A 10,360-nucleotide genomic window follows, 5' to 3' on the forward strand; every position below is an offset into this window, starting at 1 on the left:
TTCCCATTTTACAGACAAAGTAGTTGAGGCACAGAGAGGTTAAGTCACTTGCACAAAGGCTCAAAGCTGGAAAGTAGAGTTGCTGATATCTGAACCTGGGCAGCTATCTTTGGAGTTGGTGCTCTTAAGAATTGCATTTCTGGGATTACAGGCTTGAGCTGCCGAGGCGGGTGGATCACTTGAAGTCAGGAGTTCGAAACCAGCCTGACCGGCATGGCGAAACCCTGTCTCTACTAAAAATACAAAAATTACCCAGGCATGGTGGCAGGTGCCTGTAATCCCAGCTACTCGGGAGGCTGAGGCAGGAGAATCGCTTGAACCCGGGAGGCAGAGGTTACAGTGAGCCGAGATTGTGCCACCGCACTCCAGCCTGGGCCATAGAGCAAGACACCATCTCAAAAAAACAAAACTGCACTTCTACTGCAAAGTGACCAAGGTATTTGGGCCCTCAGGGCTAAAACCTTACTATATCCTGTAAAAAGCAAGGATCTTGGAAGAATTGAGGAAGAAGAAGTGCTACTTGTCTGGCCTGGCCAGGGAAGCCCACCTTCTTTGGGGCTCCTCCTGAGGCCCTGAATCTTTTGTTTTACTACAAAACAGCATGTCCCAATTTCAGGATGCTAATCCCCAGAAATCAGTAGAATGAGGTTGTTTAGGGCACCGGCTTGAGTCCCGAGGGACTAGAGATTCAAGACCACCTCTGCTAACCAATGTTTGCCGTCAGGCAAGTGACGGAACACATCAGCATCCTCATCTGTAAAGTGGAGAGGACAATACTGACTTCATAGCATCGTGACACTTAATGAGAGAGTGAACATAAAGCCTGCCATCCGGGGGCTCTGCAGACCTCTTGACTACTATTTTGGTGAATGACGTGGGGGATCACCTAATGCCCTTGGAAGTGAGATGCCACCACGTCACCTAGGGCAGGTTGCCAAACTTCTCTGGGACTCAATTGGCTCACCCGTAATATAGAGGCAAGAAGGAGATCCCATTTCAGGGCCCAGGGCTGGAAGTGGAATATGCAGGGAGCGTCAGGGGTGATAATGACAAGTACAAAGGCTCAGAGGTGAAAACAGCATTGGCTGACTCAGGATTCCAGGCAGTTCAGGATACTCAGAGAGGGACGGCAGGTGGGCCGTAGCTGAGACTACAAGATGGGCAGGCTCCAATTCTGAGGCTGAAATCCTCTCCTGGCTTCTGAAGCCCAGGGATGTTGGAGGGAAAAGAAGTTCCGACACCAGCTGAAATGATTGTTGACTGTACCCTTTTGTTCCCAGCACCCCTGGGGCTTAGTGCTGGGTTCTCAGAGGACTGACGGTTAGCAGAGGGAAGGAAACAGCTTGGCTGGACTGGGAGGAAGATAATTTGAGGGTGCAAGGCCCCAGGGCAGTACCTCCTCCTCCTCCCCTGTACTCTGGTCCCTTCTCACACACACACACACCATTATGTGGCACTCACAGTGGGCTGATTGTGAGCGCCAAGGACCCAGTGCAGGGGCCAGGCTGGAGCAAAATTCTACTAATAATGGCCACTCTTCATTAAGGGCTTGCTGCACACCAGCTGCGAGGCTAAGGACTTCCCCAGCTTTATCTCACTTAATCCTTACCAGGGCTCTGCAAGGTATGGATGATGCTCCCTCTTTCATGAGGAACTAAGGTTCAGAGAGGCTGAGCACTCTGCTCAAGGTCACACAGCTGCCAAGCGGCAAACTAGGGTCCAGCCACGGGTGATCCAATCCCAAGGCCTTCACTAATGTGCTCTCTGTAGCTCTTTCAAACAGCTCTTCCCCTTAAACAGGCGATGGAAGTAGGGTGGAAACCCCAAAATCTCCTTTTCAAGCTCCCTTAAGAGTTGATCCCTCTTCAAGTCCACTTAGTTCAACATTTAAATGAGTGATTTCTGTAAACACTGTTTTTTACATTCAATACTCTAAGATATGTCACCTATCTGAAGATGCACCATTGGTTTAATGATGCCTTTCAGAGAGGAAATATAAAGGAGGGGCACATTAGTGTAATGGACTCGGATTTCTCCCACTTTAAATCATGGGAACGTGAGCATCTTAGAGTGGAGGAAATGTCGGGTCAGACTCTGTGTTAAACACCAGCGACAAAATATGAAGAATAAGACTCATGGGCAAATACATGCTGCAGCTCTCCTTTCAAGTAGCCAATACATTTGGTATCTACTTTTTATTAAAATGTCATTTACATAGAGTGTCATCCACACATATTAACTGAGTTATTTCATATCCCCACGTAGTTATTTCATACACCCACATAGCCACCATCTCTTCAATGAATATTTATTAAGCACTATTTTTCAAAGGCCAGAAATACAATTGGGAGCATCATTGGCAAGGCCTCCTCCCGCAATGCAGTGGAAAGTGCAGGGAGGCAGAAAGATCAAGTACGCAAAGACGTTCACAAAATTATTGCAATTGTGCTGGTATCATGAGAAAACCAAGCGGTGCGCAGAGATCAAGAAGAAAGGAGCTTCCATTTTAAATAGGGTGGTCAGGGAGAGTCTGTCTTGTGCAGGAAGCTGCAACCTGAAAAATCAAAGTGTGGTGTCCCCAGGGAAAAACATCCCAGGCAAAGAGAACAGAAAGTGTGAAGTTGCTGAGAAGTCAGAGAGCTGGCATTGGAGAAGACTCATGTAACTGGTGGACATGGGCAATGGTGAGAAGCACCTAGAGAGATGGGCACTGGCCAAGTCAGCCGAACACGTGGGGGCATTGGGATTTGCTTCTCTGCCAGGTGTGTGCCATAGAGGCATTGGTGTTATGGGCAGGAGAACAGAGAAGATTTCATGAGGTGGTCACTTCCCACTGCCAGGTCGGCTGGACATGGGAAGGGCATTCCAGGGAGGGCACTGTGTGTCCGAGGGCACAGTGGTAGGAAGCAATGATGCTTGTTCAAGTGCCTCCCCAGCGCCCTGCATGGCTGGAACCTAGAGGAAAAGGGTACACAGAGGGGAGCCGGGTGGGCAGTGTGAACAGTGACGCAGAAGAGGCACCCACAGACCTGTCCCTGGTGGGCACGAAGGGAGTTCAGATATTATCCAGAAAGCAATGTTTCAAGAAGATCCTCCGTGCAGTATGTAAAGCGAATTGGAGACATTACAGATGTGGCATAGGATGAATCCCCTAGAGGCACCAGGGGATCTCTGAAAACTGCAGTGGGTGGGTCTCCTGTGAGCATCATAGTGTGTGCAAAGAGTCCCATAGCACCTGTGCCTGTTCCTGCTGCCCTATTTGAGGAAAGGTGCTGTGTTTCATTTTGAGATCCATGGCGCCTGGACATAGCAGGTGCCCAGGAATAACTGAATGAGTGGATTCCCATCTCACATGTGCTCTTACCATCTCCTCTCCCCAGTCCATCCCCAGACACAGTGTCTCCTCCCTGAAAGCACTCAACACCCCAGATGCCCAGCCCCCCACCTCACCCAGGTGTACACAAAACCCTTACTGGTCACAGCGTTTAGACACACTTCTGCTCAAATCTTGGCTGTGTTGTATACTTGCAAGGTAGTGAACCTCTCTGAAGCTCAATTTCCCTATTCTCTTAAGTGGGGGTAATGATAGTGCGAACTCCCAGGGTTGTGGAGAAGATTCAACAAGTGAATGCAGACTTCCCGGCCACAGCGAGCTCTTGTTAGGAGAGTAAGATGGCAGGGGGAGCTGTAGGCCTTCCCCGTCCAGTCCTGGCCTGCCACTGCCACCCATAACAGAATAGAATCCACTGGAAAGGCAGAAGCACAGGCTGTGGACATGGGTATATGGTATCTGTGTCTCCTGTGTCTAGTACTACAGATTGGCGGTTTTTCCAAACCTGGTATTAATCTGCAAATCAATCCAAGTGATATAATGAGAATGGGACTCTCTATATACCCCCAGAAGCCAGGACTCAATCAAATGCTTCTATTTTTGAAAGAAGCACTCTAAGCAACTTTTCTTAGGACTATATTAAGACTAACAGGCTGGTCACTCCTCACCATCACCTCCTGCAAGTCCTTGAAAGTCTCCCTGGCCTGAAGTGAGTGACCCAAAATGTGTGGGTCTTCCTTGGGCCAGTAGGGGCACCCAGGGCTGAGCTGTGGTCACCAGGGATCCAGTGCTGGGAGAGAAGGTGGATTCTCATGTGACTTCTGCGTACAAGTCATATGAAGTGTCAAATGATGGACTGGTGCTAAAACCCTCAAGGCTGGACCCCCAGCTCATCCAAATACATGTGCACATTACAGAGAGAGACATTTAAGAGTCCTTTGGGATGAGAGAGGCAGGGTTTAAATACCAACCTTGCCCCTTATTTGCCACCTGATTTTGAAATATCAGTTGGGATTAAGGTAATGTGCAAATTAAAAGAGGTCCCAAATAATAGTGACTAAATAAGATAGACATTAATGTCTGACAGGCAACAGTCCATGACCGATATGGCAGTCCTTAGTGCCAGACACCCGGGCTCTGCCCTGCATAGATCTTTCCAAAGATCTTGCACCTCACAGAGCAAGATAGCTGCTGAAACTCCAGCCCTTATGCTCACATTCTAGCGGGCAGAAAGAAGTAAGGAACAAGAAGGGAAAGTCTTCCCCTCCTAGCTCCTTTTAAGGACACTTCCTGGAACTGTATACATCATAGCAACCCAAACCCCCTTGGCCAACCTTAATCACATGACCACATGTGGATGCAAGGGAGCTTAGGAAAGGTCATTATTCTGGTTGGCCATGTTTCCAGATAAGAATCAGAGAGTCTAGACCTAAGGAACAAGGAAGATCATGTATTGAGGGACAGCTGGCAGCTTCTGCCATCATGGGGCAAAATCACATCCTTTCTGATCTCTGCTTTTTCAATCTGTAAAATGGGATGAATAATAGTATTCATAGAGTCATTACGAGAATTAACTGAGATTCTGTAATATACCAAGGACACTGTCTGGACTATGGTGACCATGCATTATCTTTCAAGAGATACATTCTTGTGACTCATTGCTCTTAGCTTTGATCTGCAATAAGAACCAGTAGAACTGCCATTTCAAAACTCATCTCAGGCTGATTTAATGTCGTGTTATCTTAATGGCAATATCTGGTTTGCAAGGGGGACAGGGAGGGAACTCACAGGGGCACCACTGCGGGGTTGCCATTGTCCTTCTTTTACAGATCAGCACAGTGAGGTGCACAAATGTAAAAGACAGATGCAAGGTTACCTAGTTAAGAGAAAAAGCTAGACTTTGAGCCTGGTCTTCTCTCAAGCCTGGGCACCTAACACTGCATTATACTGCCACTCTTCTGTGAATACCATGGGCAAGCATCCTTGTGCCCAGGAGATTCCAATGGGAAAGACTTCTCTTGGAAGGCATGTTTCATGCTGCAGGAACTTTCATAGCCAACCCCGTGGGCCCTAGCAGGATGCTGCCCAAACACCCCCCAGCTGCAGATGAGCTCGGGCGCCACATTCAGTATCCTCTGGGGAAGCCTGCAGCCCCTAGGCCATGGTGGGAGGCTATGCCTCCCAGCGGGATGGGGGTCTTCGAGTGGTCAGCAGCCACCATGCTTCTTGGCACACAGTGCTGCAGTGCAGGTTTACTCCAGTCCCAGCCTGAGTTTGTGTGGGTAATTGCTCAGCACTATTCTTAAGATGTGACATCACAGGGCCTTACTTTTTCACAATTGCTACCTGTGGGTGCTGGTGCTGTGGCTGAAGTTCCGGGTTGGCTGAGATACCCAGAAGGAACCACAATTGCTCAGGGGCCTTCCACCTACAGGAGCCAAGGAAGCCAAGCCAAGGAGCTCTGCCAAGTCTGGCACCAACTCTGTCCACGAGGAGGGTTTGGTGAGCTCTGGACACTCATGCGCCATGAGACCTCAGCCCGAATGCAGAGGGTGCGGGACCAGACTTTCTTTGCAGTTGTGGCCTGGGAAGCTCTGAAAGACCTGCAGGGCAGTGGGTTAGAGGGACTGTAGGGGTATGGAAAGAAAGATCTGCCTCTGAGAGTCCTTCCTTGGGCTTTTGTCCTCAACTATCTCCTGGTGGCTCAGCCTGACTGAAGAATAAGGTGCCAGGAGGGAGAGGGAAGAGGAGTCAGAGGGAATTGGGGAAAGCTGAGGCTGAAGCATCCACCAGGATACCATTGTGTGTGTGTGTGTGCGCGCGCGCATGTGTGTGTGTGTGTGTGTATGAGAGACAGAGAGAGGTATTTAGGCAGAATTTGATGTTGCAGCCTTGGGGCAGGGAGACATCTTCTATATGCTATGATGTACACCCACAGTTCCTGGCTTCTAGAGCTGGTCATGCTTCTGAACTGTGGGACAATTTCTATCCAAAGCCAACCTTGGTCTGGGCTTACCTACTCCTTCTGTGACCCCCATCCCACCTCCTTTCTGTGCCCTGCAACCACTCTGGCCAGCACTCATCAATATGTCTTCTCTGACCTGATTAAACTGCAAACTCCTTGAAGGCAGAAGCCATGTCTTATACCTGAGTCCACTGCATTAGCGCAGCACCTTGCATGTAGTAGCAGCGGCTCAACGATGGCAAAAGAATAAATTCTCATCTGGAGGCTGTTCCAGTGTCATGTATATCTCTCTTCACCCTCACCCCGTAGACCCTCTGGCAGACCATATACCCTTGTAGGACAGGGGTGCTGACAATCTTTGGTACAAAGCAGGCCTGGGGCTGACTGGTGGTTCTGACATTTACATGCAATTGTTTACAAAAAAAAGTTGTGATTGATTGATAGTGTCATTCACTTATATTTTTTTCTTCACTTGCCCATTCATTGAATTCTCATGGGGTACCTATGTACCCAGGCTCAGGGGCTGATGCTGGGTTCACACAACAGAGAACAGGCTATGATCGCTGCTTGGAATGAATTCACCATCGGAAAATGACCACACAGCACATCTCAAGGGCAGCGACTGCAGGCTATGAGAGGAGCAGGGCAGGGACACCTAACCCAATAGGGAGAGGACCATGTGGCGTCTTGCTGGACATGGCAGCTGAGCTGAGCCTGGACAATGTGTGAGAATCATCCAGGACACAACCGGGGAGCAGAATGAGGCTGGCAGGGAGAAGACAACATGGGAAAGGGGTCTGTTCACTCCTGTCAGGGCAGCCCTGGAGTCCAGTGTATGACAGGGCAGAGCTGTCCCAGTAGAACAATTCTTCGGCGCTCTGGCTGGGAATTGGGTATTTTTCCTCCATGACTTTTGAGCATCCAGGCTCCCTGCTCATCTGGTTCTTGCCATAAATAGTTCACCTTGTACCAGGTTGAAATGAGGCCTCCCTCCTCAACTGCCCCCATTCCTCCCCTGTTTCCTCCTGGTTTGGCACATACGTCCTTCAGGGAGCCTGAGGCAAGTAGGGAGGGGCCTGAGGGAGGCAGGAAGGATGGTGTGGACAACCACAGCAACCTGGTTTCTAGGCTCTCCTCGTCCACAGAAATCCATGCCTGTCAAATGCAAGCTTAGGTGCTCTGCCTTGCTGTTTCTATCTGTAAAATGGGGGTTAGATAACCACACTTCAATTAAATGCACTCTAACACCTATTTATTGAGCTCCTTTTATGTGCTAGGTACTAGGTTAGTTTTTGGGAGGACAGAAGTGAACACAGACATAGTTTCTACCCCACTGAGGTCTCAGTTTATCTTCTTCTAGCTCACTGCTTGGTCAAATCCTATCATCTTTCAGCTTAAATGTTTCTTCCTCAAAGGGGCTTCCTGACCTCTGATCTGCGGTAGAGCCTTGCTTCTCTCTGGTAGTGCTCCTTCTTCCCATTAGAGTTGTAGTTATATCTTGATTTTGGTTGCATATCCTTACAATCCTGTCTCCTTCAGTAGGCCACGTCCCATGGGACATTGGCTTAATATTTCATTTCTTGAGCTTGGCACATAACTGATCAAGCTAAAACATACTTGTTGAAAAAAAATGAAAGAATTGGGGAAGACAGATGTTAAATATGTGATTTCGAGTGGGAGGAATGTTCTCTCTACAAAAGAAACTTCCCTCGGGCTGCTTCCCTTTAGGATCTCCTGAGGTTATGTTCTTACCAGCGGTGCTGCTAGCTTCTTCTTTAGGGCAGAGACTATGTCTTATGGGACCCAGCAAGGTGTCTAGAAGAGTCAGTATTCAGAATACTAACTGAATGCCACCATGTGCCAGACACCATGTTAGGCCCTTTCTGATACATTCTCTCTTTTAGTTTTCAGTAAACGGTCCCTTGCACAGTTGAGATACTGAGAGTTTTCCATGACTGGCACTCCATAGAAGTTTATAGTTGATGAAATCACTAGGGTTGATCTAGTCTCGAGATTATAAAAGGTTTGGTCGGCAAAGCCTAAATCCTGTTCTCTTGCTCTCCTTTCCAGACTGCATGAGCTTCAACACTCTCTCCACCTTCTCTACCAACTACCAGTCCCTGGGCTCCATTCAGACTCCCAGCTACGGTGCCCCGCTGGTGAGCAGCGCAGCCAGCATCTATGCAGGTGCTGGGGGCTCGGGGTCCCGGATCTCTATGTCCACCAACTTCCAGGGCGGCTTGAGGTCTGGGGACCTGGTTGCGGGGATGGCCAGGGGTCTGGTGAGAATGGGAGGCATCCACAGTGAGAAGGAGACCATGCAAAGCCTGAACGACCGCCTGGCCTCCTACCTGGACAGAGTGAGGAGCCGGAAGACCGAGAACCGGAAGCTGGAGAACAAAATCGGGGAGCATCTGGAGAAGAAGGGACCCCAGGTCCCATTACTGGGGCCATTACTTCAAGACATTGAGGACCCGAGGGCTCAGATCTTCGCAAATGCTGTGCACAATGCCTGCATCATTCTGCAGATCGACAATGCCTGTCTTGCTGCTGATAACTTTAGAGTCAAGTATGAGATAGGGCTGGTCATGTGCCAGTCTGTGGAGAGCGACATCCGTGGGCTCCACAAGGTCACTGATGACACCAATGTCACTGGGCTGCAGCTGGAGACAGAGATCGAGGCTCTCAAGGAGGAGCTGCTCTTCATGAAGAAGAACCACAAAGAGGAAGTAAAAGGACTACAAGCCCAGATTGCTAGCTCTGGGTTGACTGCGGAGGTGGATGTCCCCAAATCTCAGAACCTTGCCAAGATCATGGCAGACACTGGGTCCAGTATAAGGAGCTGGCTCAGAAGAACTGAAAGGAGCTGGACAAGTACTGGTCTCAGCAGATTGAAGAGAGCACCACAGTGGTCACCACGCAGTCTGCTGAGGTTGAAGCTGCTGAGGTGACACTCAACAGAGCAGAGACATACACTCCAGTCTTTGGAGATCGATCTGGACTCTATGAGAGATCTGAAGGCCAGCTTGGAGAACAACCTGAGGGAGGAGGAGGCCCGCTACACCCTGCAGATGGAGAAGCTCAGTGGGATCCTGCTGCACCTGGAGTCAGAGCTGGCATAGACCCGGGCAGAGGGACAACTTCAGGCCCAGGAGTACCAGGCCCTGCTGAACATCAAGGTCAAACTGGAGGCTGAGATGGCCACCTACCGCCGCCTGCTGGAAGATGGTGAAGAATTCAGTCTTGATGATGCCCTGGACAGTAGCAACTCCAACTAAACCACCCAAAAGACCACCACCCACCAGACAGTGGACGGCAAAGTGGTGTCTGAGACCAGTGACTCCGAAGTTCTGAGACATTAAGCCAGGAGAAGCAGAGTCCACTTTGGGGAGCAGGAGGCCAATAAAAATTTCAGAGAGCAAAAATAAATAAATAAATAAATGAAAGGCCTGCATTTCATGGGCCAACATCTTTTTTTGTATGTGCATCAACTAATTTGAGCACTATGCTGAGAAAGATTCTGTGGCTGTAGTGGGCTGGAGGTGACCCCCAAGACATATGTCCATGCTCTAACCCTTGAAGCCTGTGAATGAGACCTTATTTGAGTTTAAGAATTGGAAAATGTGAAAACTCGCATTTGCAGATGTAACTAAGTTAAAGATCTTGGGATGCACTTATCTGGGTTACCTAGGTGGGCCCTAAAATCAATGACAAACGTCCTTTTAGGAAACAGAAGAGGAGAAGACATGGACACAGAGAAGGGGAGAAGGCCATGTGATGACAGAGACAGAGATGGGAGTTATCAGCCACGAGCCAGAATTCCATGAGCCACCAGAAGCTGGAAGAGGCCAGGAACAACTACCCCGGAGCCTTCGGAGGGAGCTTGGCTCTGCTGACACCTTGGTTTTAGACATCTGGCCTTCAGAACTATGACAGAATAAACTTCTGTGTTTCAAGCCACCCAGTTTGTGGCAATTTGTTAAGGCAGATGTAGGAAACTAATCCAGTGGCCTCTCAGCTTGGTGGGAAGCAGAGCCCTGGTAGATTCTATGCCTGCGTGGGCA

The 10,360-nt window shown here is 49.2% G+C and overlaps 1 pseudogene; it reads left to right on the top strand.

Moving 5' to 3' along the window:
* Window positions 1–8,371: 8,371 nt before the first annotated feature.
* LOC105530928 lies at window positions 8,372–9,658 on the top strand (annotated as a pseudogene).
* The last annotated feature ends 702 nt before the right edge of the window (window positions 9,659–10,360 follow it).

This window comes from Mandrillus leucophaeus, unplaced genomic scaffold, assembly GCF_000951045.1.
Source record: "Mandrillus leucophaeus isolate KB7577 unplaced genomic scaffold, Mleu.le_1.0 Scaffold855, whole genome shotgun sequence".
In the NCBI taxonomy this organism is placed as follows: Eukaryota; Metazoa; Chordata; class Mammalia; order Primates; family Cercopithecidae; genus Mandrillus; species Mandrillus leucophaeus.